Source organism: Oratosquilla oratoria, chromosome 7 (genome assembly GCF_046742065.1).
Source record: "Oratosquilla oratoria isolate Oo_2021 chromosome 7, ASM4674206v1, whole genome shotgun sequence".
In the NCBI taxonomy this organism is placed as follows: domain Eukaryota; kingdom Metazoa; phylum Arthropoda; class Malacostraca; order Stomatopoda; family Squillidae; genus Oratosquilla; species Oratosquilla oratoria.
The window spans coordinates 6931754-6958942 of NC_134783.1; the positions used below are offsets into that span (position 1 = coordinate 6931754).

At 41.0% G+C, this 27189-nt stretch overlaps 1 protein-coding gene across 1 annotated transcript in view; it reads left to right on the top strand.

Annotated features, from left to right (window-relative positions):
• The window catches only part of Ubr3 (Ubr3 ubiquitin ligase), a 296891-nt gene that overhangs the window by 39166 nt on the left and 230536 nt on the right, over positions 1-27189 (top strand). Inside the window, exon 2 of the mRNA XM_076187774.1 lies at positions 8347-8486. The gene's annotated coding sequence lies outside the window, so the exon portion shown is untranslated. The remainder of the gene's footprint in view (positions 1-8346; positions 8487-27189) is intronic.

A 27189-nucleotide genomic window follows, 5' to 3' on the forward strand; every position in this document is an offset into this window, starting at 1 on the left:
ATATGTAATATATATATATATATATTATATGTAATATATATATGATATATATGTAATATATATATATGTTGTAATTATATATATATAATATGTATGTAATATATATATATTTATATGTAAAATATATATAATATAGGTAAATATATATATATATATGTAATTATATATAATATATATATATAATATATATATATGTATGTAATATTTATATATATGTATGTAATCTATATATATATCTATATATATATGTATGTAATATTATATATATATATATATATGTAATATTATACATATATACAGTATATATATATATGTAAGATATATAATGTATTTAATATATATATATATATATATATGTAAGAATATATATATAATATATATATATTATATATTGTATATATTTATATATATTTAATATATTAATATGTGTAATATATATATATATATAATATAATATATATATATATATAAATATATATATATATATATATAATATATATACATGTGAGAAGCTATAGGAAAGGGAAGGATGTTTTTGGGCTTTTATGGATCTGGAAAAAGCTTATGATAGGGTAGACAGAAAGGCACTGTGGGATGGTATGCAGATTTATGGGATAGGAGAAAGCTTTGGGAGCTGTCAAGAGTTTTTATGAGAGTAGTAGAGCATGGTTGGATTAGAAATGGAGAGAGGATGGTTTGAAGTAAAGTTGGGACTTCGTCAAGAATGCATTATGTCGCCCTGGCTGTTCAACTTATACATGGATGGGTGGTGCGAGAGTGAATGCTAGAGTAGTGAGTCAGGGATTGGAGATGGTTAAAGAAAAGGAGAAAAGTGGGAGGTGAGACAGCTGTTGTTTGCGGACGACACTGCGCTTGTGTCAGGTCAGAGAGGGATTGAGGAAGCTGGTGGCAGAGTTTGGGAGATTATGTGAGAGAAGAAAGCTAAAGAAAAATGTGGTAAAAGTAAGGTGAGATGTACAAGGGTGAAAGTGGCAGTAGACTGAAGTGAACATTAAGGGACAGTGACTGGAGGAAGTGGATAGTTTTAGATACTTGGGTGCAAGTGTAGCAGGAAAAGGTGGAGTGAAGGTGGAGGTAGAATGTAGATGAGAGAAGCAAGTAAATGCCTTGGGGTTTAAAGAGTGTAATGAGGAATAGACATTTGGGAATGGATGCGAAGAGGAGACTGAGGAGATTGTGCCAACAGCACAGTAAGGGGCAGAAACGTGGAACATAAGAGAAGAAGAGAGAAGGAGTTTGAATGTGTTTGAGATGAGGTGTCTGAGAAGTATGGTGGGGGTTACTAGGCTGGATAGAGTGAGAAATGAGGAGGTGAGGAGGAGAACAGGGGTAAAAAAGTGGGAGATAGGGTTGTTGAAAGAATATTAGGATGGTTTGGACACATGGAAAAGAATGAGTGAAGACTAGTAAAAGAGGTAATGGAAGGCAGATGTGGAGGGAGTGAAACATGAGGGGACGTCCTAGGATGAAGTTGGATGGATGGTTTGAAGGGGGCTTTGGGGAAGAGGGGAATGTCCTGTTGAGGAAGGAAGGGAGAGGACGGAAGAACAGAGGTGAGTGGAAATGGTTTGTATATGGATGATGTTGTGACTGCCATGAGGAGGAATGGGAGGGGGGGTTGGGGTAGTATGTGTGAGTAAATTTTGGACGCAGCCCCGAAGGGATTCGTCCCCGTCCTCGCCTTATATGCCAAAGGGGGATGGAGAGGGGGGTCGCCGATGAAATGGAAAGCGGCCTTGCTGTGGATGTGCTGTGTCCCTTTGCGACACTGCTTTCTGACCCAGGGCGGTGGGCAGGGTGCAGGGATGACCCGTACATTCCATGAGGTGCTCAGATGATAGGAAGGGTGGGAGGGTGTGGAGGGTATTTAGGGGATGAAATGGGTGGGAGTGGTTTTTATGCCTTTCCCTTTTTGAGGAGGGCTACCTCACCTTGGAAGGGGAAAAAGCCCTTGGTAATATGTTAAGTATATAAATTATATATATATAGTAGCATATAAAGATTAATGTATAGTAATATTAAGTATACTAAAATTATTTCTTGATAATATAATAAAATATATATGTAATGTAATATAATATATATATATGGTACTGTAATATAATATATATATATGTAAGGTAATATAATATATAATATATGTAGTGTAATATAAAAATATATAGATATATGTACTGTATATATAATATATTATATATATATGTAATATAATATATATATATGAAAATGTAATATAATAAATATATATGTATGGTAAATCATAATATAAAATAATATAATGTAATAATAATTAATTTATTATATGGTATGTAGATATTATATATCAAAGATCTTGTATAATAATAATATATATATATGTAAGTAATATAATAGATATATATATATGTATGTAATATAATATATATGTATGTAATAATAATATATATATATATATGTATGTAATAACTATAAATATGTATATGTAATGTAATATATATATATGTATATTATGTAAATATGATATATAGTATAATGTATGTAATGTATATAATATTTTATATAATTTATGTACAGAATAAAATATATGTATATGGTATGTAATGTATATTATATATGTATATGTATGTAATGTATATATATATGTATATGGTATGTAATGTAGAAATAAATAGTATATGTATGTAATGATATATATATTATGTATATGTAAGAAAAGTAATGTATATTATGTATGCTAATGTATATATATTTATATATGTATGTAATGTAATAATTTATTTATGTACTGGTAATGAAGATATTTATATGTATGTAATGTATATATAGTTTATTTATTATGTAATGTATATATATTTACATATGTATTGTAATGTATATATATTTTACAATATGGTATGTAATGTAATAGATATTATAATGTATGTAATGTCTATATAGTTATATATGTATGTAATGTATATATTTGTATATGATGTACTGTAATGATAAGATATTTATATATGTATATAAGGTATATATATTTTTATATGTAGGTAATGTAGATTTTATATTTATAGAATAATGTAATGTATATATATTAATGTAAGGTAATTATATATAGTTAGTATGGATGAATTATATATAATTTATAGATTATGTTAGGAGATTATATTTTTAGATAGTATGGTATTGTATAGTTATTTATGTATTAATGTATATATATGATGATGGAATGGTTATATACTATTTATATATGTGGTATTGGTATATATATCTAATAATGTATGTAATGTGAGAGAGTATCATATAGATTATGATGTGTAAGATATATCGATATAGTATGTAAGGTTTTGTATATATATAAAATGTATGTAGGGGTGAAGAATATTTTAGATATGTATTATGGTATATATAGTTATATATGTATGTAATGTGTATATATATAAAGGTATTATTGTGTAAGTATAATTTTTTATTTTGAAAAAAAATTTATTGATATGTATATATTATGTAATGGTGTATAGATGTTTATTTAGTAGTACCTGTAAGCTAATTTGATATTATTATGTAATGTATTAGATAAAGTTATATATGAGTAATTAGAGATAGATTTTAGTTATGTATGTAATGTATAATATAGGTTTTGAGTGGTATGTAAGTTTTATATATTGATATATTATGTAGTAGATATATTTATATATTGTATGTAATGTATATATATTTATATATGGTATTATTTATTTATAGTTATATAGGTATGGAATGTAATAGATATTACGAGATGGAGGGAATGAGTATAGAGTTATATATGTTGTTATGTTGCATAATATAGGTTTATATAGGGATTGAATTATATATTTTATATATGTATAAGGGATTATATATTTAGATATGTATAAGGTAGATATATGCTATATATGTATGTAATGTATTTATTATTTATATATGGAGTTATGTGTATATTATATTATTATGTTAGTAATGTATAATACATTTAGAGATGGTATGTAATGTATATATATTTTATAGATGTATGTAATTAATAAATTTATGATATGTAATTAATGTATATAATTATTATTTGTAAGAATTATATATTATTTAATATTTGTATGTATTTTATATAGTTTTAATATGTCTGTAATGTAATATATATTTATGTGTGGTTAGGGAAGTAGATAAATAGTTTATATATGAGATTAATGGATATAATTAATATATGTATTTAATGTTTATAATATTTATAGATGTATTTAATTTTATATATTTATATTATGTATGTAATGTATATATATATATGGATATAGGTTATGTAAAGGTAGTTATATATTTAGTTATGTATGTAATAAGTAGATATATGTATTATATGTATGTATAGATATTTATTTGTATGTAGTATGTAGTATATGTTTATATATGTATGTATATATATATATATATATATGTTATATATATATTATAATATATATATTTATATATAGATGTAATTATATATACAACCACGCCTTGTTTAACGACGACAATTGGGAACCAGCTCCGCCGGGCGTTAACCAGAATTGGTCGTTAAGCGAAAGTGTATACATTTACATGACATGTACTGTATGTACAATGTCCATCAATAGATTGGTATCTTTATTTTTTGGGTATTTTCCCTCGTTTATACAGTGCATTAAAAGCTTTATGTACTGTTTAGATATGACAAAAAGCCCTCTAATAAATCGGTGGTTACATGCCTGAAATTGTACCGTGTAATGACCAACTCCGCGTATGCTGAACATTCCATAACTTAATATACCGGGGTATTGTTTTTAGTTTCGAGCATAGGCTCAACATATCAATAGAAAATTAATTATTTTTGTAAATTAAAATGTATCAACGGTAATATGTACAATATGTTTGGGCGTCTGAAATGAACACAAAAAATACCTTGCTAACAAGCAAATATGCTAATGAAGGAAGTCTGTACGCAATAGGATCGGGACACCCTCTTGTACGTCATGTCAATTGACCGGCCGTTAGGTACTTCAGACAGTACCTCGCCTGATAAATATTTTCTTGAAGGAATGTTATGAGAGCGTGAGATACATGCATTCCTTCAAGCTGCAAGAACTTTGTAATACCCCGCAAGCTGAGAGAGTGGGTTGAACAGCCCACCAACTTCTCATCACGACGACGACAACGCGGACGAGCCAGATGAACATTTAATTTGGCATGGTAATGATTTATTAAACATAGGGTTAAGGGGGTCTTAGTTCAGTTATTAGGATATAGACGAATTTATACAATCCTTTCATTTCTACTGACGTCGGCATCTATCATAACAAACATGGCGTACCGTCCGACACGACTTCGTTACTTACGAAATCTGTTTTTAGAACGACCCTTTTCTTGTTTATTCCGCTCACAAACTTGCATATTACGTTGATACATTTATAATTTACAAAATTATTAATTTTTATTTATCTATTGCTAATATTGCGCCCATGGTCGAAACTAAAAATTTAACCAATACCGGTATATACTGTACCCCAGGTAGGTTTTTTTGCAAGCTTGCAGGATGGTAAAGAGTAAGACCTTTAGCTGTCAGAAACACTTTACCTCACAGCTAATATCCACCGTACAAGTTCATTTATAACATCATACAAATTTGCCTCAGCCAACTTATCGTACACAATGTCGTAACTTCGGGAGATTTACGTTAAACAAATATTGGTCTGTCATAAAGCCCGTCGTTACTCCGCGCTGTCGTTAACCGAGTAGGTCATTAAACGAGGAGTGGTTGTACAGACGCTCCTCAATTTACGTTTTAGTTACGTTCCGAACGGCCGAACGTAAGTTGAAAATGAATGTAAGTTGTTACTGTACTATACATCCGTAAATTCTATCACTGTATCTTACAAAACACCCCTAAATCATGAATTATACACATAACATTGTAAAATAATAACATTAATTTCAAATAATTCAAATTCAAGCAACATAAATTGAGATGGTGGAGGAGGATGAGGATGAGGCAAGGCACTTTCAGTCTGTCGTTTGTGCAATGTAAACAATGGATGCAGCGTCATGCGTAAGTATCGTTTGAACTACGGAGAGTGCGCTAAACTAAAAAATTCACCCCCCAAAAAAAAAAATTTACAATTTTTTTTTTAGTCAGTTCAAATGTAAAATCGAAAAAACGTAAAACGAATGAACGTAAGTAGAGGAGCGTCTGTATATATATATGCATGTATGTAATATATATATATAAAATATGGATGTATATATGTATATATATGTATGGATGTATGTATGTATACAGTATATATGTATGGATGTATGTATGTATACAGTATATATGTATGGATGTATGTATGTATACAGTATATATGTATGGATGTATATATATATATATATATGTATATGTATGTATATATGTAATATATATATGTATATGTATGTAATATATATTTGTATATATGTTATGTATGCATGTACAGTATTGGACAAAAGTGATTGTCGTGTGGGGCAGGAGGACAAGAATTTTGCCTGTTTTATAACCATATCCATAGGAGATAGTATTGAATTCAGATAAAAGTGATGGCCAGGTTGTGTTTAGTGTAGGATAAGTCTGAGTGACGTGGCAGCATAAAATGGGAGTTAGTGTACATCTAGCTGTTGTGGGAAAAGGATTGCTGCGGTGAGTGCTCGTAGAATTTTCTCTCTGACGTGTCCACTCCAGGCATCCCTACAACCCTAATATGACATTTAGGAGGGAATATTCATGTGAAGCTGTTGCTTAGATTATTGCTTTAAAGGAATCTGGCCTGCAAACCAAGCAAATAGTGCAGCAAATTGGTGCCAGTGAGAGAATAGTGTACCAGTGGGCTGCCATATTTTATGAGGGAGGGAGGGAACAACCTGCCATCCTCAAAACCAAGGTCTGGTAGGCCTAAGAAGACTTTGGGTCGGGCCCACAATATTTTGAAACGTACTTTTGAGTCTACTTTAAGTACCACAACCAGAAAAATCAAGCAGAACAACCCAGTTCTGTTTGGTGGTGTGTCTGTGAGGACAGAATGCTGCCGCATCAAGGTGAATTACAAGAGGTGCCCTATGAAGAAACCCATCACTGGCACCAATTTGCTGCACAAAGATGGCACCAATACTCTCCAAATTGACATACAAACAAAGACTGTCCAAATTGGAACTATCAACTTTGGAACAAAGAAGAGGAAGAGATCTACTGACTATTTATAGAATCATTAAAGGAATGGGAGTCCTAGATAGAGATGATTTATTAAAGTGGGACAAGAGAAAAACAAAAGGACATGAAAAGAAACTCAAAAAGGATAATTGTAGAAGAGATCTGAAAAATAATAGCTTCCCACACAGAGTGGTGGATATCTGGAATAAATTGGATGAGGCAACAGCGTGTGCAATTACTACTCAAGAATTTAAGAACAAACTTGATGCTGAAAAATACAAAGATGGCACACAGGGCTAAAATAATTTCGGTAACGCTGCACTGCAAGTCATTACTCCAACTCTCATGGGTGAGGAGTTGGCGTGTGTGTGCATGTAAGGTCAGTATTACCCATAGATTGGTCATATATGAGCTCTCTTCCGGGAGGGAAATAGCTGTCAATCACAAGTCCAACATGTGATCCAAGACCATGGTGAATTACACACACAGTTGCTATCAAATACAATATCCAAAAGGACAAAGAAAAAAAAAAAAAAAAAAGATGTAACTACATATTTGTAATCATGTGCTCTGATGGGGTTGCCAGCATGCAATATTTATATTGAAATGATAATTATTTATAATAAAAATTGCTGTATAATTTCAAAACTTTGGAATGTTACCAGCACTTGAATTTTTTTTTTTTTTTTTTTTTTTCTCTCCTCTATAAAATGGACTGACATCCATAATGGGTTTGGAGAAGGCATAAGCCTGAATTGAGAGAAAGCTCCCTCCCATGAGCTAATAACGTAAGAACAGATCCACGCTAATACAGCATATTGAAGTGCAAAGTATCTTCTCTGGTAGATTTAAGGGATTGCTAAAAGACTTGCAGATTACTGTAGGGAAGCAGATTTTCAGTCAGTGACACATAGGGTTGGGGGAGAGAATTATCACATGATTTAATTGATTTAACTACCTCCCTTACAAAGGGGAAAAAGCTCCTGGTATATAGATAGAATAGTAAACTTGTTCTAATTAATTTATACAGTACTGCCATCTTATAGACTGTGAATGTTTGAAGTAAACAAAATTATTTTGCTGATGAAATTGCAAAATTGTTTATTGTGAATACATGAAAGTGTAATTAACTATATGAACAATCTTGATGTAGAAATCATAATATTTGCTATTTTGCTCAGGAATTGGTGGTGAATTTAACAACAGAGACAATAAGAACTATTCAGTGATGCAGTAATGATAGATACACATGGAAACATTTATAGGAAAGAAGAGATACTGGACACTTATCATGTGAATCTCCAATCTGATGAACCTTCAGGTAAGTAATTGTGGTCTTTGGTTAAACATACATTCAGGGCTGGGTTCACTCCCTCTCATTCCCCTCCTCTCTCCATCTCCCTCCCCTCCCCTTCCCCTTCCCCTCTATCTCTCCCTCTATCTCCCTCCCTCTCCCTCCCCTCCCCTCTCCTTCCCCTCTCTCTCTCCCCTCCCCTTCCCCTCTCTCTCCCCTCCCCTTCCCCTCTCTCTCTCCCCTCCCCTTCTCTCTCTCTCCCCTCCCCTTCTCTCTCTCCCCTCCCCTTCTCTCTCTCTCCCCTCCCCTTCTCTCTCTCTCCCCTCCCCTTCTCTCTCTCTCCCCTCCCCTTCTCTCTCTCTCCCCTCCCCTTCTCTCTCTCCCCTCCCCTTCTCTCTCTCCCCTCCCCTTCTCTCTCTCCCCTCCCCTTCTCTTCTCTCCCCTCCCCTTCCCCTCCTCTCTCCCTCCTCTCTCCCTCCCCTTCCCATCCTCTCTCCCTCCCCTTCCCATCCTCTCTCCCTCCCCTTCCTCTCCTCTCTCCCTCCCCTTCCTCTCCTCTCTCCCTCCCCTTCCTCTCCTCTCTCCCTCCCCTTCCTCTCCTCTCTCCCTCCCCTTCCTCTCCTCTCTCCCTCCCCTTCCTCTCCTCTCTCCCTCCCCTTCCCCTCTCCCCCTCCTCTCTCCCCCTCCTCTCTCCTTCTCCTCCTCTCTCCTTCTCCTCTCTCCATCCCCTCCTCTCTCCCTCCCCTCCTCTCTCCCTCCTCCCCTCCTCTCTCCCTCCCCTCCTCTCTCCCTCCCCTCCTCTCTCCCTCCCCTCCTCTCTTTCCCTATCCTCCTCTTTCCCTATCCTCCTCTCTTCTCCCTCTCCTTCCCCTCCTCTCTCATCTCCTTCCCCTCCTCTCTCCCTCTCCTTCCCCTCCTCTCTCCCTCTTTCCCCTCCTCCATCCCTCTCCTTCCCCTCCTCCCTCCCTCTCCTTCCTCCTCCCTCCCTCTCCTTCCTCCTCCCTCCCTCTCCTTCCTCCTCCCTCCCTCTCCTTCCTCCTCCCTCCCTCTCCTTCCTCCTCCCTCCCTCTCCTTCCCCTCCTCTCTCCCTCTCCTTCCCCTCCTCTCTCCCTCTCCTTCCCCTCCTCTCTCCCTCTCCTTCCCCTCCTCTCTCCCTCTCCTTCCCCTCCTCTCTCCCTCTCCTTCCCCTCCTCTCTCCCTCTCCTTCCCCTCCTCTCTCCCTCTCCTTCCCCTCCTCTCTCCCTCTCCTTCCCCTCCTCTCTCCCTTCCCCTTCCCCTTCCTCTCTCCCTTCCCCTTCCCCTCCTCTCTCCCTCCTCCTTCCCTTCCTCTCTCCCTCCCCTTCCCTCCTCTCTCCCTCTTCTTCCCCTCCTCCCCTCCCTCTCCTTCCCCTCCTCTCTCCCTCTCCTTCCCCTCCTCTCTCCCACTCCTTCCCCTCCTCCCTCCCTCTCCTTCACCTTCTCTCTCCCTCACTCTCCTTCCCCTCCTCTCTCCCTCTCCTTCCCCTCCTCTCTCCCTCTCCTTCCCCTCCTCTCTCCCTCTCCTTCCCCTCCTCTCTCCCTCTCCTTCCCCTCCTCTCTCCCTCTTTCTCCTCTCTCACCTCCTTCCCCTCTCTCACCTCCTTCCCCTCACTCACCTCCTTCCCCTCATTTTTTACCCTTTATCCCCTCGTCTTTCCCCTCCTCTCTCCCCTTCCTCCCCTCCTCTCTCCCCCTCATTTCATTCCTCTCTCCCCCTCATTCCCTTCCTCTCTCCCCCTCATTCCCTTCCTCTTTCCCTTCCTCTTTCCCTTCCTCTTTCTCACCTCTCACCCTCCCATTCCTCTTTCCCCTCTCACCCTCCCTCTCCTCTTTCCCCTCTCCCCCTCTCTCCCTCGCCACTTTCCCCCTCTCCCCCTCTCTCCTCCCTCCTCTTTCCCCCTCTCCCTCCCCCTCTCTCCCTCTCTTTCCCCTCTCTCCCTCTCTCCCTCTCCTTCTTTCCCCTTCCCCTCTCTCCCTCTCCTTCTCTTTCCCCTTCCCCTCTCTCCCTCTCTTTCCCCTTCCCCTCTCTCCCTCTCCTTCTTTCCCCTTCCCCTCTCTCCCTCTCCTTCTTTTTCCCCTTCCCCTCTCTCACCTGTTCTCTTTCCCATTCCCCTCTCTCCCTCTCCTTCTTTTTCCCCTTCCCCTCTTTCCCTCTCCTTCTCTTTCCCCTTCCCCTCTCTCCTATTCTTTCCCCTTCCCCTCTCTCCCTCTCCTTCTCTTTCCCCTTCCCCTCTCTCCTTCTCTTTCCCTCTCCTTCTCTTTCCCCTTCCCCTCTCTCCTTCTCTTTCCCCTTCCCCTCCCTCCTTCTCTTTCCCCTTCCCCTCTCTCCTTCTCTTTCCCCTTCCCCTCCCTCCCTCTCCTTCTCTTTCCCCTTCCCCTCTCTCCCTCTCTCCCTCTCCTTCTCTTTCCCCTTCCCCTCTCTCCCTCTCCTTCTTTCCCCTTCCCCTCTCTCCCTCTCCTTCTCTTTCCCCTTCCCCTCTCTCCCTCTCCTTCTCTTTCCCCTTCCCCTCTCTCCCTCTCCTTCTCTTTCCCCTTCCCCTTCCCCTCCCTCCACTTCACTTTCCCTTCCCCCCTTTCCTTCCCTTTCTTCCCTCTTCTCATTCTCCCCTCTCCTTCCCATTCTCCCTTTCCCTCACCGCCCATTTGCCCAATCTTCCTCTTCTTACCTTTACCACCTCTCCCTCTTCTTCCCTTTCCCCCTCTTCTTCCCTATCCCCCTCTCGTTCATTTTCCCACCTCACCCTTTCCCTTTCTCCCTCTCCTTCCCTTTCCCCTTCTCCCTCTCTTTCACTTTCCCCCACTCCCTCACCAGCCCTTTCCTCCCTCTCCTCCTCTTTCCCCATCTCCTCTTTCCCCCTCTCCTCTTTCCCCCCTCTCCTCTTTCCCCCCTCTCCTCTTTCCCCCCTCTCCTCTTTCCCCCCTCTCCTCTTTCCCCATCTCCTCTTTCCCCATCTCCTCTTTCTCCCTCTCCTTCCCTTTCCCCCTCTCCTTCCCTTTCCCCCTCTCCTTCCCTTTCCCCCTCTCCTTCCCTTTCCCCCTCTCCTTCCCTTTCCCACTCTCCTTCCCTTTCCCACTCTCCTTCCCTTTCCCACTCTCCTTCCCTTTCCCACTCTCCTTCCCTTTCCCACTCTCCTTCCCTTTCCCACTCTCCTTCCCTTTCCCACTCTCCTTCCCTTTCCCACTCTCCCTCTCTTTCCCTTTCCCACTCTCCCTCTCCTTCCCTTTCCCACTCTCCCTCTCCTTCCCTTTCCCACTCTCCCTCTCCTTCCCTTTCCCACTCTCCCTCTCCTTCCCTTTCCCACTCTCCCTCTCCTTCCCTTTCCCACTCTCCCTCTCCTTCCCTTTCCCACTCTCCCTCTCCTTCCCTTTCCCACTCTCCCTCTCCTTCCCTTTCCCCCTCTCCCTCTCCTCTTTCCCCTTCTCCCTATACTTCCCTTTACCCCCTCTCCTTCCCTTTACCCCCTCTCCTTCCCTTTCCCCCCTCTCCTTCCCTTTCCCCCTTTCCCTATATCTGTCCCCTCTCACCCCTTCCTTTTCTCGACTCTCGTTACTCCCCACTCCCCCTTATTTCCTCCTCTCCTTCACTTTTCTCCTCTTCCTTTCCCCCTCTCCCTTTCCCCCTTTCCCTCCTCCCTCTCCTCTTTCCCCCTCCCTCTCCTTTCTCCCCCTCCCTCTCCTTTCTCCCCTCCCTCTCCTTTCTCCCCTCCCTCTCCTTTCTCCCCTCCCTCTCCTTTCTCCCCTCCCTTTCTTTCTCTTTCCCCCTCTCCTTCCCTTCCCCCCTCTCCTTCCCTTTACCCCTCTCCTTCCCTTTACCCCTCTCATTCCCTTTCCCCCTCTCCTTCCCTTTCCCCCCCTCCTTCCCTTTCCCCCCCTCCTTCCCTTTCCCCCTCTCCTTCCCTTTCCCCCTCTCCTTCCCTTTCCCCCTCTCCTTCCCTTTCCCCCTCTCCTTCCCTTTCCCCCTCTCCTTCCCTTTCCCCCCTCTCCTTCCCTTTCCCCCCCTCCTTCCTTTTCCTTTCCCCCCTCGCCTTCCTTTCCCCCCTCCTTCCCTTTCCCCCCTCCTTCCCCTTTCCCCCCTCTCCTTCCCTTCCCCCCCCTCTCTCTTTCCCTTTCCCCCTCTTTCCCTTTCCCCCTCTCCTTCCCTTTCCCCCTCTCCTTCCCTTTCCCCCTCTCCTTCCCTTTCCCCCTCTCCTTCCCTTTCCCCCTCTCCTCTTCCTTTCCCCCTCTCCCTTTCCCTCCTCCCTCTCCTCTTTCCCCCTCCCTCTCCTTTCTCCCCTCCCTCTCCTTTCTCCCCTCCCTCTCCTTTCTCCCCTCCCTCTCCTTTCTCCCCTCCCTTTCTTTCTCTTTCCCCCTCTCCTTCCCTTCCCCCCTCTCCTTCCCTTTACCCCTCTCCTTCCCTTTCCCCCTCTCCTTCCCTTTCCCCCTCTCCTTCCCTTTCCCCCTCTCCTTCCCTTTCCCCCTCTCCTTCCCTTTCCCCCTCTCCTTCCCTTTCCCCCTCTCCTTCCCTTTCCCCCTCTCCTTCCCTTTCCCCCTCTCCTCCTTCCCTTTCCCCCTCTCCTTCCTTTTCCCCCTCTCCTTCCTTTTCCCCCTCTCCTTCCTTTTCCCCCTCTCCTTCCTTTTCCCCCTCTCCTTCCTTTTCCCCCTCTCCTTCCTTTTCCCCCTCTCCTTCCTTTTCCCCCTCTCCTTCCCTTTCCCCCCTCTTTCCCTTTCCCCCTCTTTCCCTTTCCCCCTCTCCTTCCCTTTCCCCCTCTCCTTCCCTTTCCCCCTCTCCTTCCCTTTCCCCCTCTCCTTCCCTTTCCCCCTCTCCTTCCCATTCCACCCTCTCCTTCCCATTCCACCCTCTCCTTCCCATTCCACCCTCTCCTTCCCATTCCACCCTCTCCTTCCCATTCCACCCTCTCCTTCCCATTCCACCCTCTCCTTCCCATTCCACCCTCTCCTTCCCTTTCCCCCCTCTCCTTCCCTTTCCCCCCTCTCCTTCCCTTTCCCCCTCTCCTTCCCTTTCCCCCTCTCCTTCCCTTTCCCCCTCTCCTTCCCTTTCCCCCTCTCCTTCCCTTCCCCCCTCTCCTTCCCTTCCCCCCTCTCCTTCCCTTCCCCCTCTCCTTCCCTTTCCCCCTCTCCTTCCCTTTCCCCCTCTCCTTCCCTTTCCCCCTCTCCTTCCCTTTCCCCCTCTCCTTCCCTTTCCCCCTCTCCTTCCCTTTCCCATCTCCTTCCCTTCCCCATCTCCTTCCCTTCCCCATCTCCTTCCCTTCCCCATCTCCTTCCCTTCCCCCTCTCCTTCCCTTCCCCCTCTCCTTCCCATTCCACCCTCTCCTTCCCATTCCACCCTCTCCTTCCCATTCCACCCTCTCCTTCCCATTCCACCCTCTCCTTCCCATTCCACCCTCTCCTTCCCATTCCACCCTCTCCTTCCCATTCCACCCTCTCCTTCCCATTCCACCCTCTCCTTCCCATTCCACCCTCTCCTTCCCATTCCACCCTCTCCTTCCCTTTCCCCCCTCTCCTTCCCTTTCCCCCCTCTCCTTCCCTTTCCCCCCTCTCCTTCCCTTTCCCCCTCTCCTTCCTTCCCTTTCCACTCTTCACACTTCTATACCCCTCTCCCTCTCCTTCCTTTTCACCCCCTCTCCTTCCCTTTTGCCTTTCTCCCTCTCCTTCCCTTCCCTCCCCTCTCTCCTTCCCTCCCCTCTCTCCTTCCCTCCCCTCTCTCCTTCCCTCCCCTCTCTCCTTCCCTCTCCTCTCTCCTTCCCTTCCCCCTCTCCCTCTCCTTCCCTTTCCTCCTCTCCCTCTCCTCCTTCCTTTTCCCCCTCTCCCTCTCCTCCCCTTTCCCTCTCCCCCTCTCCTTCCCTTTCCCCCTCTCCCTGTCCTTCCCTTTCCCCCTCTCCCTCTCCTTCCCTTTCCCCCTCTCCCTCTCCTTCCCTTTCCCCCTCTCCCTCTCCTTCCCTTTCCCCCTCTCCCTCTCCTTCCCTTTCCCCCTCTCCCTCTCCTTCCCTTTCCCCCTCTCCCTCTCCTTCCCTTTCCCCCTCTCCCTCTCCTTCCCTTTCCCCCTCTCCTCCTTCCCTTTCCCCCTCTCCTCCTTCCCTTTCCCCCTCTCCCTCTCCTTCACTTTCCCCCTCTCCCTCTCCTTCACTTTCCCCCTCTCCCTCTCCTTCACTTTCCCCCTCTCCTCCTTCACTTTCCCCCTCTCCCTCTCCTTCACTTTCCCCCTCTCCCTCTCCTTCCCTTTCCCCCCTCTCCCTCTCCTTCCCTTTCCCCCCTCTCCCTCTCCTTCCCTTTCCCCCTCTCCCTCTCCTTCCCTTTCCCCCTCTCCCTCTCCTTCACTTTCCCCCTCTCCCTCTCCCTCTCCTTCCCTCTCCCCCTCTCCCTCTCCTTCCCTTTCTCCCCTCTCCCTCTCCTTCCCTTTCCTCCTCTCCCTCTCCTTCCCTTTCCCCCTCTCCCTCTCCTTTCCTTCCCCACTCTCCTTCCCTTTCCCCCCTCTCCCTGCCCTTCCCTTTCCCCCCTCTCCCCCTCCTTCATTTTCATCCCTCTGCCTCTCCTTCCCATTACCCCCTCTCCCTCTCCTTCCCTTCCCCCCATTTCCCTCTTCTTCCCTTTCCCCCATTTCCCTCTTCCCTTTCCCTCTGTTTCTCCTCTTTGCCCTCTGTCCCTTTGCCCTCTCTTCTTACTAAGGATTACAAAGGAGGAGCATGCCAACAGGAGACCTATTGGTCCATAACTATTCATAGGTCAGATTAAAAAAAAAAATAATGAATAAAAAGGATAATATAAATAATGATAATAAAATAAATAAATAAATGGGTAAAGTTGAATGATAAACAGGTAAATAGTAAACAAGAATAAATGGACAGATAAATGATAATAAATAATCAAATAGATGATGATAAACAAAAAGACAAATAATAACAAACTACATTGCACTGCATCTGCAGGAAGTTTATTCCAGTCATTAACTACACGGCAAAGTTGTTTCTACCCACTTCTAAATTAAATCTATTCCCTGACAGTTTGAGGCCATTATTTCTTGTTGGATTTTCATTCGGTGTGAAAATTTTGTCACTTGATGTTGTCAATTCCCTTTAGAATCTTAAAGACCTGTATCAAGTCATCTATGAGTCTACACTTTTAGAATCTTAAATACCTGTATCAAGTCATCTATGAGTCTACACTTTTTTAGGGGAAATAAATTCGCATGTTGATTTTCATACGATATATTTTTGATATTTGGAATCAGTTTTGTGGCTTGCCATTGTACTTTTTCCAATCTGTCAATGTCTTTAATGAGATTCAGTGACCATACAGAAACAGCATATTCCAAATGTGGATGAACTAATGATTTATATAGCTTGTTAATGACAGATGGACTTTTGAAGTCAAAACATTGTGTAATCATTCCTAGAATCTTGTTTGCTTTCTCAGAGGCTGAAATACACTGCTCAGATGATTTGAAATCATTACTAATAATTATGCTGAAATCATTTTCAGTATGCACTTTTGTTAACGAATTTCCAAATAACTTGTAATTGTAATTAATGTTATTTTTATCTATTTGCATAACCTTGCATTTACTTGTTAAATTTCATTGGCCACTTTTCAGACCATTGCTGTAGTTTACCTAAATCTTCTTGAATATCTAATAGATTTAATTGATCATTTGCCATTCCACACAGTTTTGAATCATCAGCAAATTTGGAGACAATAGATTTCAGGTCTATATTATTTATATATACTATGAATAGAAGTGGCCCAAGAATGGGAACCCAGAGGAAATCCACTTGTAACATTTTTTCATCTAGAAGTTTTGCCATTTAGAACAGCTGTGTTCTCGATTGTTTAACCAGTTACTAGTCCAACTTAATAGGCTACCACTTATTCAGTGTGAAGTTAATTTATTAAGTAGTCTTTTGTAGTGGACGGTATCAAAAGTTTTTGCAAAGTCTAGATATATTAAATTATAATGTTTCTTTTGTCCTAATTTGAAGTGACTGTTACAGAATTTAAGTTAGTCATGCAAGAATGTTTGTCTGAATCCATGCTGGCTATCAGCAGTTACTTTTTAATGGTGTTCGATAGCATCACTGATATTTTCCATAATTTTTACTATGATTGAAGTCAAGCTTATAGGCCTGTAGTTATTTATTTCTTTTTGTCACCTTTTTTGAATATGAAAGTAATGTTAGCTAGGGTCCATTCTTTTGGGATATATCTAGATACGAGTGGTAGGGTGGTGAATTTAAATGCCAAGAATCTGTTGAAGTTTTATTACTGATGTTTCGTCCAATTAGGACTTCTTCAGTGTACACATAAGACATTGACAACTTGTATATTCACACAGCTCACCCTGTTCCTCCCTGGTCAATATTGTTGTCATCTCGCTTTCGTCCACTTGCTGAGAGAATTAGGCTGCTTGCTACCCTCGCTAACTTGACAAAACTGTCCTGATGATTGCTACACAGGAGTGAAGTAATATATGCTACCTCACTTGTCCTCCTTTCCTTTTTGTCAAGTCCATTATGGAGCACTTCTGTTTTCTCCCAATCCGGCAGGTGGCCAAAGTTGTTATGTACCACTTAATGAGTTGAAGGTCCAGTGGGTTTTGACGTCATTTTTTCCTCCATTGTCTGCTTGTGAATTCCCCTGCTAGTTTCACCTTAGGGGAATTCACAAGTGGACAATAGAGCATAAAAATTGTCAAAACCCACTGGACCTCCAACTCATTAGTGATACATATTTACAACTTTGGCCACCTGCTGGATTGAGAGAAAACAGAGGTGCTCCATAATGGACTTGACAAAAAGGAAAGGAGGACAATTGAGGCAGCTTATATTACTTCACTCCCGTGTAGCAATCATCGGGACAATTTTGTCAAGTTAGCAAGGGTAGCAAGCTAGACAAAAGTGAGATGATGACAACATTGACCAGGGAGGAACAGGGTGAGCTGTGTAAATATGTAAGTTGTCAATGTCTTGTATGTGTACACTCTGAAGAAGTCCTAGTTGGACAAAATGTCAGTAATTAAACTTCAACGGATTCTTTGCATTTAAATTTGCCACCTTACCACTCATTCTGTCTTCACATCTCTACATATGATGGATTTCTTAAAATTAATTTCTAATGGAGCAACAATATAATTTTTCATTTCCTTTAAGGAAGCGTCACCAGTGATCATTCAAAAAATTCTGGTACATGAGCAAATTTTAGGTAAACATTTGAAAAGAATCTCTATGATGGTGGCAACACTTGTACAAAGATATACAGCTGTATTTCATTTCTGTTTTTTTTATACAAAATATTGGCAACCTCTGGCAACCCCACTGCATAAAATAAATCTGTATTGAAATAGTGTCAACATTTCTATATCTATTTCGTTTTTTGCTACAGAATTGTGTTTATGGAGATATTTGGCAATTCCTCCCACCAGCATACCCCACAAAGACAGTGGACAGGGCATCAGTATGCTTCAAAAGTTTAAAGTAAGGTGATATCGCTCCTGGCGCTCTCACTGTATGCCACAATTTTGATTCCTCACCCTGTATTGTTGCTGTGATCATGGAAAAATTAGCAAGAAACGAGAGTGAAGCGGCAGAATGTAGAGAGGGCCCGTGAGTGCCTGAAAAAGAAACGAGAAGGAAAAAGAAAGAAAGAAAGGAGGAAAGAATCACAGGTACACCCAGCACTCTGCAAGCATCTACTAGGCACACCCACCTTACACCTTCTCCACCCAGTCCACACCACTCGCCCTCACCTCACACCTCATCAGCAAAGAAGAGGAAATTGGAGATTTGCTATACATTGCAACCATGAAACAAATGGTTGTGAAAATTTAAATCCCTCGTCCTGTAAAGTTTGTTTTTGTTCTTTCTGTTGTAATGTCTTTGGTTGTTCTTTATAAATTTTTGTAATTTTTGTTTCATTTGAAAGAAAACCTCATGCTCTTTATTTTCTACAATGAAAAATATCTATATTTTTTATGAAACCTGAATTTTGCAGCATTTTTTAATTATTCAGAGAAATTGATAAAAAAGATCAGAGGTATTAGTTTGATAAAATGTATTCAATAATTTTTGTTCTCCAAACTCTAAGCTTTCATTTCATACCAAGCTGAATGATGAGGAAGGATTTTCCATTAAGTAATTAGAGCTTCACTATATCATCACTATGCTTTATATATACATGGGAGGAATGCAATACCCTTAGGAATTATACACTCATGTAAGGGGTAATTATACCCAAGTTCATTAAATACATATTTGAAAACTTAATTTCACATACTCAATAAAGCAATGCAACACTCCCATAAGATTCATCAGGCCCTGGTGTTTTATTAAATTTGAGTTTTTCTATACACCTTTTGACATTTTCTTTTGTTATATATACTGTAGTAAGTTCACCCGACTTTTCACAGGTTTCAGTTGGGAGTTCACTTTGAGGTGTTTTGTTTATGAATACTGAGCTAAAATAGTTGTTTAAAATATCACACATCACTTCATTTGAATGTTCAAGTTAACCGTCAGCAGATAATAGTGTAACCATAGAGTTCTTTGGGATTCTCTTTGGATTTATCAGCGATATTAATTTCATATTGTCTTTTTTTTTATGGTCTTTTTTTTTTATTTCTGTATTACATAACTTTGATAGTCATTAGGTGCACCTGAACACTCGTATTTCTTATAAGCCTGTCTCTTTTTAGCAATACATTTTTCAGTTTCATTGTCAAGCCATTTTGGATCAATTTAGACAATATTTGCTCATATGTCAGTTTTGAAAGTGTTGGAGCCATCTTTGTCACTGCTCTTTGGATTCTTCCTATTTTCCTTGCATTCTTTTTTGTACTGGGTGTCCATAGTGTTGCTGCATACTCCAATCTTAGTCTTATCAGTGTGACTAATATTTTCTTTACCATTTCTTCATCCAGGTAATTAAAAGCCACCTTTATTGATCTTGACAAGTTGTAGGTTTCTCCGACTGTTTTGTTTATCTGCTTGCCCGGAGACATGTCTTTGGTAATGATTACTCCTAGGTCCTTTTCGGAACAAAGTTTTAGTTCCTTTTCTCTGATTTTATATTGTCCTGATATTCTTTTCTTACTTTTCCCAAATTCCATTATACTACATTTCTTAATGTTGAATTCCACGCCCCACTTCTGACTCCATCCCCAGACCTTGTTCAAATCTCTGTAGTGATTCACAATCTTTTCCATAGTTGCTTTCTTTAGTAGTTTTGCATCATCTGCAAAGAAGTTCATGTTACATTCTACACCTTCATCCATGTCATTTACATGTATAGCAAACATTATCAGGGCCAGTACTGAACCCTGTGGGACTCCACTTATCATTTATTCCCAAGTAGAATTTTTATCTCTGAGCACCACTCTCATTTTTCTTCCATAAAAGAAATCTTCCTTCCATTTCAATAATTTTCCTTGTATACCTCCTGTTGTTTCAAGTTTTATTAATTTTTTTGTGTTGTACTTTATCAAATGCCTTTTGTACAGGGTCTAACAGATAAATCCGTACAAACTTTGAAGAGGTTTTAAGCATTTAAAAAGTAACATATGGCAATTCTGATTGTTTCCAGATACTTCCATTTGTCTAATAATTTAGCCAGTTGTATACTAGCACCGGTGCAATAAACATTAAGCAATGGAACAAGCCAAACGTTCAGCCATATGCGAACTTCGTCGCGCGGGTCACACTCCTAGCGCCATAATAAGGATGCTAAAATACTCCAGACAAACTGTTTACGATGTTTGTAAACGTTTTGATGAGACCGGCGAAGACCAACGAGCTGCTCACAAGCCCAGAAGGGGCAGAATTCTAACACCTCGCTTTTTAGCTGGTCTCAAGAGAAGTGTCAATGGAAATCCAGCCTTACCATTATCGACATTGGCAAAGAAGAGAGGTGTCAGCACAATGACAATTCACAGAGCATTAAAGAAATTGGGAATAACCTCATTCTCACAAGGAAAAAGACATCTTTTGACACAAAAAATGAAAGAAATCCGCTTGACCAGGTGCCAAAAGCTGTTGAACTGGATGAAGTCGGGCTCAGTCATCAAGTTTTTTTCCGACGAGAAGATTTTCACGGTTGATGCGACTTTCAATAAGCGGAATGATCGCTGGATAGCCTCCTCATCCTCAGAGGTTCAACACAAGACAACGACGAAGAAACCAGCAAGTGTCATGGTGCTCTGTGTGGTGTCAACTGAGGGGGACGTCTTCACTCACTTCTTCAACAAGGAGAAAGTCAATGCCGTTGTCTATTGCAAAGTTCTAGAAGAGAAAATAATACCCTGGATGAAAGATAAGGCTAGTGGCAACCAGTTTGTCTTCCAACAAGACTCGGCTCCAGCCCACACAGCGAAGAGGACCACCAACCTTCTCGAAGGGTCAAATGTGCAGTTCTGGAACAAAGAGTTGTGGCCCTCAAATTCGCCAGATCTAAACCCTTTAGATTATTATTTTTGGGCGCGAATTGAGGCCAAGGCATGTGACAAGCCACACAGAAGTATAACAACCCTGAAGACAGACATCAAGAAGGCTGTGGGTTCATTATCAAAGTCTGAGATCATCAATGCTGTATCCAAGTTTCGTAAACGCGTTGAAAGCGTCATAACAGCTGAAGGTGGTTACATTGAATGAAATCATTGTTCTTATTGCCTTTTCTAAATATACTGAAAATTTCATAACTCTGTTTATTATAACCCGAGATATTAATCTTAAAACATGTGATAAGAAGTACGGATTTATCTGTTAGACCCTGTAAGTCCAGGAAAGCACAGTCTGCCCATCTGTCCCTTTCTTGCATTATATTTATTAACCTTGAATAGAAACAGATTGAGGAAGTTGGTGACAGAGTTTGGGAGAGTGTGTGATAGAAGAAAGCTAAAGATAAGTGTGGGTAAAAGTAAGGTGATGAGATGTATAAGGGGTGAAAGTGACAGTAGACTGGAAGTGAGCATTAAGGGAGAGTGACTGGAGGAAGTGGATAGTTTTAGATACTTGGGTGCAAATGTGGCAGGAAAAGGTGGAGGTAGAATGTAGATTGAGAGAAGTGAGTAAATGCCTTGGTGGATTAAAGAGTGTAATGAGGAATAGACATTTGGGAATGGATGCTAAGAGGAGGTTATATGAAGGAGTGATTGTGCCAACAGCACAGGGGTGAATCGAGAATGGTTGTATATGGATGATGTGATGCATGAGGTGAAATGGAAGGGGGGATGGGGGGGTGAGGTAGTACAACCACTCCTCGTTTAACGACCTACTCGGTTAACGACAACGCGGAGTAACAACGGGCTTTATGACAGACCAATATTCGTTTAACGTAAATCTCCCGAAGTTACAACGTCGTGTGCGATAAGTTGGCCGAGGCAAATTTTATGATGTTATAAATTAACTTGTACGATGGATATTAGCTGTGAGGTAAAGTGTTCTGAAGCTTAGGTCTACATTACCATCCTGCAAGCTGCAAAAACTACCTGGGGTACAGTATATACCGGTATTGGTAAATTTTCAGTTTCGACCATGGGCGCAATATAGCAATAGAAAATGAATTATTAATCTTGTAAATTATAATGTATCAATGTAACATGTAATTTTGTGAATGGAAATAAAAAACAAAAAAGGTGCTAAAACAGATTTCATAAGTAACGAAGTCGTGTCGGACGAATGGTACGCCATGTTTATGATAGATGCCGACGTCGAAGAAATGAAAGGATAAATTCGTCTAACCTAAACTAAACTAACCTAACCTAACCTGTGTTTAATAAATCATTACCTGCAAATTAAATGTCATCCGGCTCGTCATCGTTGTTGTCGTCATGAGAGACGTTGGTGGGCTTTTCAACCACTCTCTCAGCTTGCGGGGTATACAAAGTTCTTGCAGCTTGAAGGAATGCATGTATCTCCACTCCATAACATTCCTTCAAGAAAATGTACCTGGCAAGGTACTGTCGGAAGTACCGAGGCTGTCAATTGACAGACGACAAGATGACGTCCCGATCCTATGCTACCAACTTCGCTCATTAGCATATTTGCTTGTAGCAAGTTTTTTTTTTTTTTTCATTTCCACCCACAAAATTGCATATTATGTTGATACATTTTAATTTACAAAATTAATAATTAATTTTTCTATTGCTATATTGCACCTATGGTCGAAACTAAAAAAAATACCCCGGCATTTACCATATTTTACGGCTTGCAAGACGCTGCATCTTGGAAGACGCACCCTAATATTTGAAAGAAATTTCTAAGAAAAAAAAAAGTCATTCTCATACAAGAACACATTCACCATATACCTGACCACTGAACACAAAAACATAAGAAGCAAGGACGACACGTATTGGACATATTGTTTACATTACAAAATCAGTTGTCCGATTTTGTTTGTATGGTGATGATACTGGTTGGTGATTAGTAAATGTACTATACATTTTTCATTGTCCAAGGGTGGTTTTTTCATAAAAATGAGATGAAAATTTCAAAAATATGGATGTAGATATATAAAACTCCACTGCCGAATAATTTTTTCGGTAGGCGGTGGTCCAAAGTGTCTTTCTGCTGCTCTTTTACAGTGTTCTTTGGCATATGTACAACTTGTAGCTTGTATGCGATAGTATAATTAAACCGTTTTGATGAACTAGCCATGGGTGATAATTTCCAGGACAAAAAATCTTATGACACGTGTGATAGCCTGGTGGTAACTGATAAAGGCACCTGGCATTTGCGTGCGTTCGTGTGTGTGTGTGTGTGTGTGTGTGTGTGTTGCTATGAGACGAGGGAACGGCCCCTTTTCTCCACACGCCGAGTAGGCTCCAGGAAGGATTATGGTATTGGAAATACTTGTAACAGCTAAGTACTGAGTTTACATAATATAAAAGGTTGAATTAAATAGTACTTAAGCTAACATCATAGTGTAATGACTCAACATACAAATCCAGGTCGCTATCGGTCAAGTGTCCAAGCTTACATGAGCCTGGGTGTTGCCTTACAATACAACATTCGTCTTGGAAGACGCATTAGCATTTTTCAGGGTATTAGGGAAAAAAGTGCGTCTTGTAAGCCGTAAAATATGGTAATATGGAATGTCAGCATACGCAGATTTGGTCATACATGGTAATTTCAGGAACCTAACCACCGCGTTATTTGAGGGCTTTCTGTACTATCAAAACAGTAAATAAAGCTTTAATGTACTGTATAAAAGAGGGAAAATACAAGAAAATAAAGATAAATGTATTGCTGGACATTGTACATACAGTACATGTTATATGTATACGCTTTCGCTTAACAACCAGTTCAGTTAACAACGGCGATCCTGGTCCGAATTGTCACCGTTAAACTAGGAGTGGTTGTATGTGTGAGCAAAATTTGACGCAGCCCGAAGGGATTTCTCCCCGTCTTCTCCTTGTATGCATGGGGGGATGGAGAGGGGGGGTCGCTGATTTAATGAAGCGGCCTTGCTGTGGATGTGCTGTGTCTTGCGACACTGCTTCTGACCCAGGGCAGTGGACAAGGTGCAAGGATGACCCGTCATCCAGGAGGTGCTATAAGAGGGAGGATGGAGGGGTGTGGAGTGTATTCAGGGATGGAATGGGTGGGAATGATTTTGTGCCTTTTCCTTTTTGGCTATCTCCCTTGTAAGGGGGAAGAAGCCTTGGTATATGTATGTATGTAGAAACAGATCAAATTTGTGACACATGACCTTCCCTGTCTAGATCTGAATTGTCGTTGATTTAGTATAGTATTCTCCAGATGGTTAGTCCATCTACTTTTGATAACTTTATCACAAATTTTGGCTATTGTACTTGTAAGGGAGACTGGTCTATAGTTTGTTGGGTCTTGTTTTCTTTATATATTGGGATGATGTTGGCTTTTTTCCAATCTTCTGTTACCCTTCCTTCTTTGAGTGAGCAATCTATTAATTATCTTATGTATTTTGTATATTAGTTAATCAATACATTCTTTTAGTATCCAGTTTAGAATTCCGTCTGGGCCATTTGATTTTCTGACATCAAGGTTCATTATTTGGTCCTTTATTTCTTTCTGTGTCAGTTATTTCTCTCATTGGGGGGGGATTTCTCACCTTACTTCATCCCAGTTGTGTATATTTTCTTTAGTGAACACAGATTTGAAATGTTTGTTCATAGTTTCAGCCATTTCTATGTCCTCTGTGTATTCTGTTCTCTTGATATAGTTTAACTATTTCCTGTTTATTCACATATCTATAGAATAATTTAGATTGATTTTTACATTTGTCAATTATGTCTTTTTCATAGTTTTTTTTTCTTCCCTGTATATTTTTACATATTCATTTCTTAGTTTGGTATATATTTGCCACTTTCCAGGTTTTAATCTGTTTTCTATCATTTCCAAGCTTTGTCTCTTCTATCTTTTGCCTCGCTACACTTTTTGTTATACCAGCACTTAATGTACAACTTTTCCTGTTTTTGTTTTAGTACTATGTATCAACTCCTTCATTATACATACATATACCAAGGCTTTTCCCTCTTACAAGGGAGGTAGCCAAAAAGGGAAAGGCATAAAATCATTTCCACCCATTCCATCCCCGAGTACACTCCACACCCCTCCACCCTCCCTCCTATCTGAGCACCTCCTGGATGACGGGTCATCCCTGCACCTTGTCCACTGCCCTGGGTCAGAAGCAGTGTCGCAAGACACATCACATCCAAAGCAAGGCCGCTTCATTAAATCGGCGACCCCCCCCCTCTCCGTCCCCCCATTGCATAAAAGGAGAGGACGGGGAGAAATCCCTTCGGGCTGCGTCAATTTTGCTCACACATACTACCTCACCCCCCACCCCCCCTGCCCATTCCACCTAATGCAATCACAACATCATCCATATACAACCATTCTCCATTCTCCATTCACCCGTCTTCTGTCCTCTCCCGTCCTTCCTCAACAGACATTCCCCTCTTCCCCAAAGCCCCCTTCACCCCATCCATCCACCTCATCCTAGGACGTCCCCTCATGTTCACTCCCTCCACATCTGCCTTCCATACCTCTTTTACTAGTCTTTCTTCACTCATTCTTTCCATGTGTCCAAACCATCCTAATACTCTTTCATCCACCCTATCTCCCAATTCCTTTTCCACCCCTGTTCTCCTCACCTCCTCATTTCTCACTCTATCTAGCCTAGTAACCCCCATCATACTTCTCAGACACCTCATCTCAAATGCATTCAAACTCCTCTCTTCTTCTCTTATGTTCCATGTTTCTGCCCCATACAGTGCTGTTGGCACAATCACTCCTTCATACATTCTCCTCTTAGCATCCATTCCCAAATGTCTATTCCTCATTACACTCTTTAATCCACCAAGGCATTTACTCACTTCTCTCAATCTACATTCTACCTCCACCTTCACTCCACCTTTTCCTGCCACATTTGCACCCAAGTATCTAAAACTATCCACTTCCTCCAGTCGCTCTCCCTTAATGTTCACTTCCAGTCTACTGTCACTTTCACCCCTTATACATCTCATCACCTTATTTTTACTCACATTTATCTTTAGCTTTCTTCTATCACTCTCCCAAACTCTGCCACCAACTTCCTCAATCCCTCCTCCGATCCTGCCACAAGTGCAGTGTTGTCCGCAAACAACAGCTGGTCACCTTCCACTTTTCTCCATTTTCTTTAACCATCTCCGATCCCTTGCCCACTACCCTTGCATTTACCTCTCGCACCACCTCATCCATGTATAAGTTGAACATCCAGGGCGACATAACGCATCCTTGACAAAGTCCCACCTTTACCTCGAACCACTCCCTCTCTCCATTTCCAATCCTGACACAAGCTCTACTACTCTCATAAAAACTCTCACAGCTCCCAGAAGCTTTCCTCCTATCCCGTATATCTTCATAACCTCCCACATTGCCTTTCTGTCTACCCTATCATAAGCCTTTTCCAGATCCATAAAAGCCCAAAAAACATCCTTCCCCTTTCCTATAGCTTTCTCACATATGTCTTACCACAAAGATCTGATCTACACAACCTCTGCCTGTCCTAAATCCACACTGTTCCTCACCAATTACTCATGTTCCTCTCCTAATCCTCTCAATCAAGATCCTCCCATAAGCCTTCCCAACTACACTTAACAAGCTAATCCCTCTGAAGCTACTACATTCACACTTGTCCCCTTTTCCCTTGTAAAGAGGAACTATACAGGCACTCCTCCAGTCCTCCTTCATTATAGATTTCTTTTAAAATTGTCCATTTGTCTTCCACCTGTGCTTCTTCATTAAAGAATTTTTCCCAACTCTCTTTTTGAAAGGACTTTGTAAGTTAACCAAAATCTGTTTTGTTATGTAACAATCTTCCTTTTCCTTGTTTCTCATTTCTCCTCATATATTTCCTCTTTTCTCCTCATATATTTCCTCTTTTGGTTCAAGCTCAAGTAGTATGTGATCACTCTTACCAGTTGGTGTCTTGTATTCAGTTTTATCCACAATTTCAGGCTCTAATGTAAATATTAAATCTAGTCTTGATGGTTCTTTGTTATTCCTATATCTGGTATTTTCTGTTACCCATTGAGTCATTGTGTATTCAATGGTCATGTCAAGTAGTATTTTTCCCCATCTCTCAACATACTCTTATATCTTTAGAGTTAAAATCACCCGCAATTATTAGATTTCCTCCTTTCAGCATTTCTTTTAATGTATGCCTTGTGTTATCCAACATTTTGGAATGGTTACTCTTTTCAAGAATG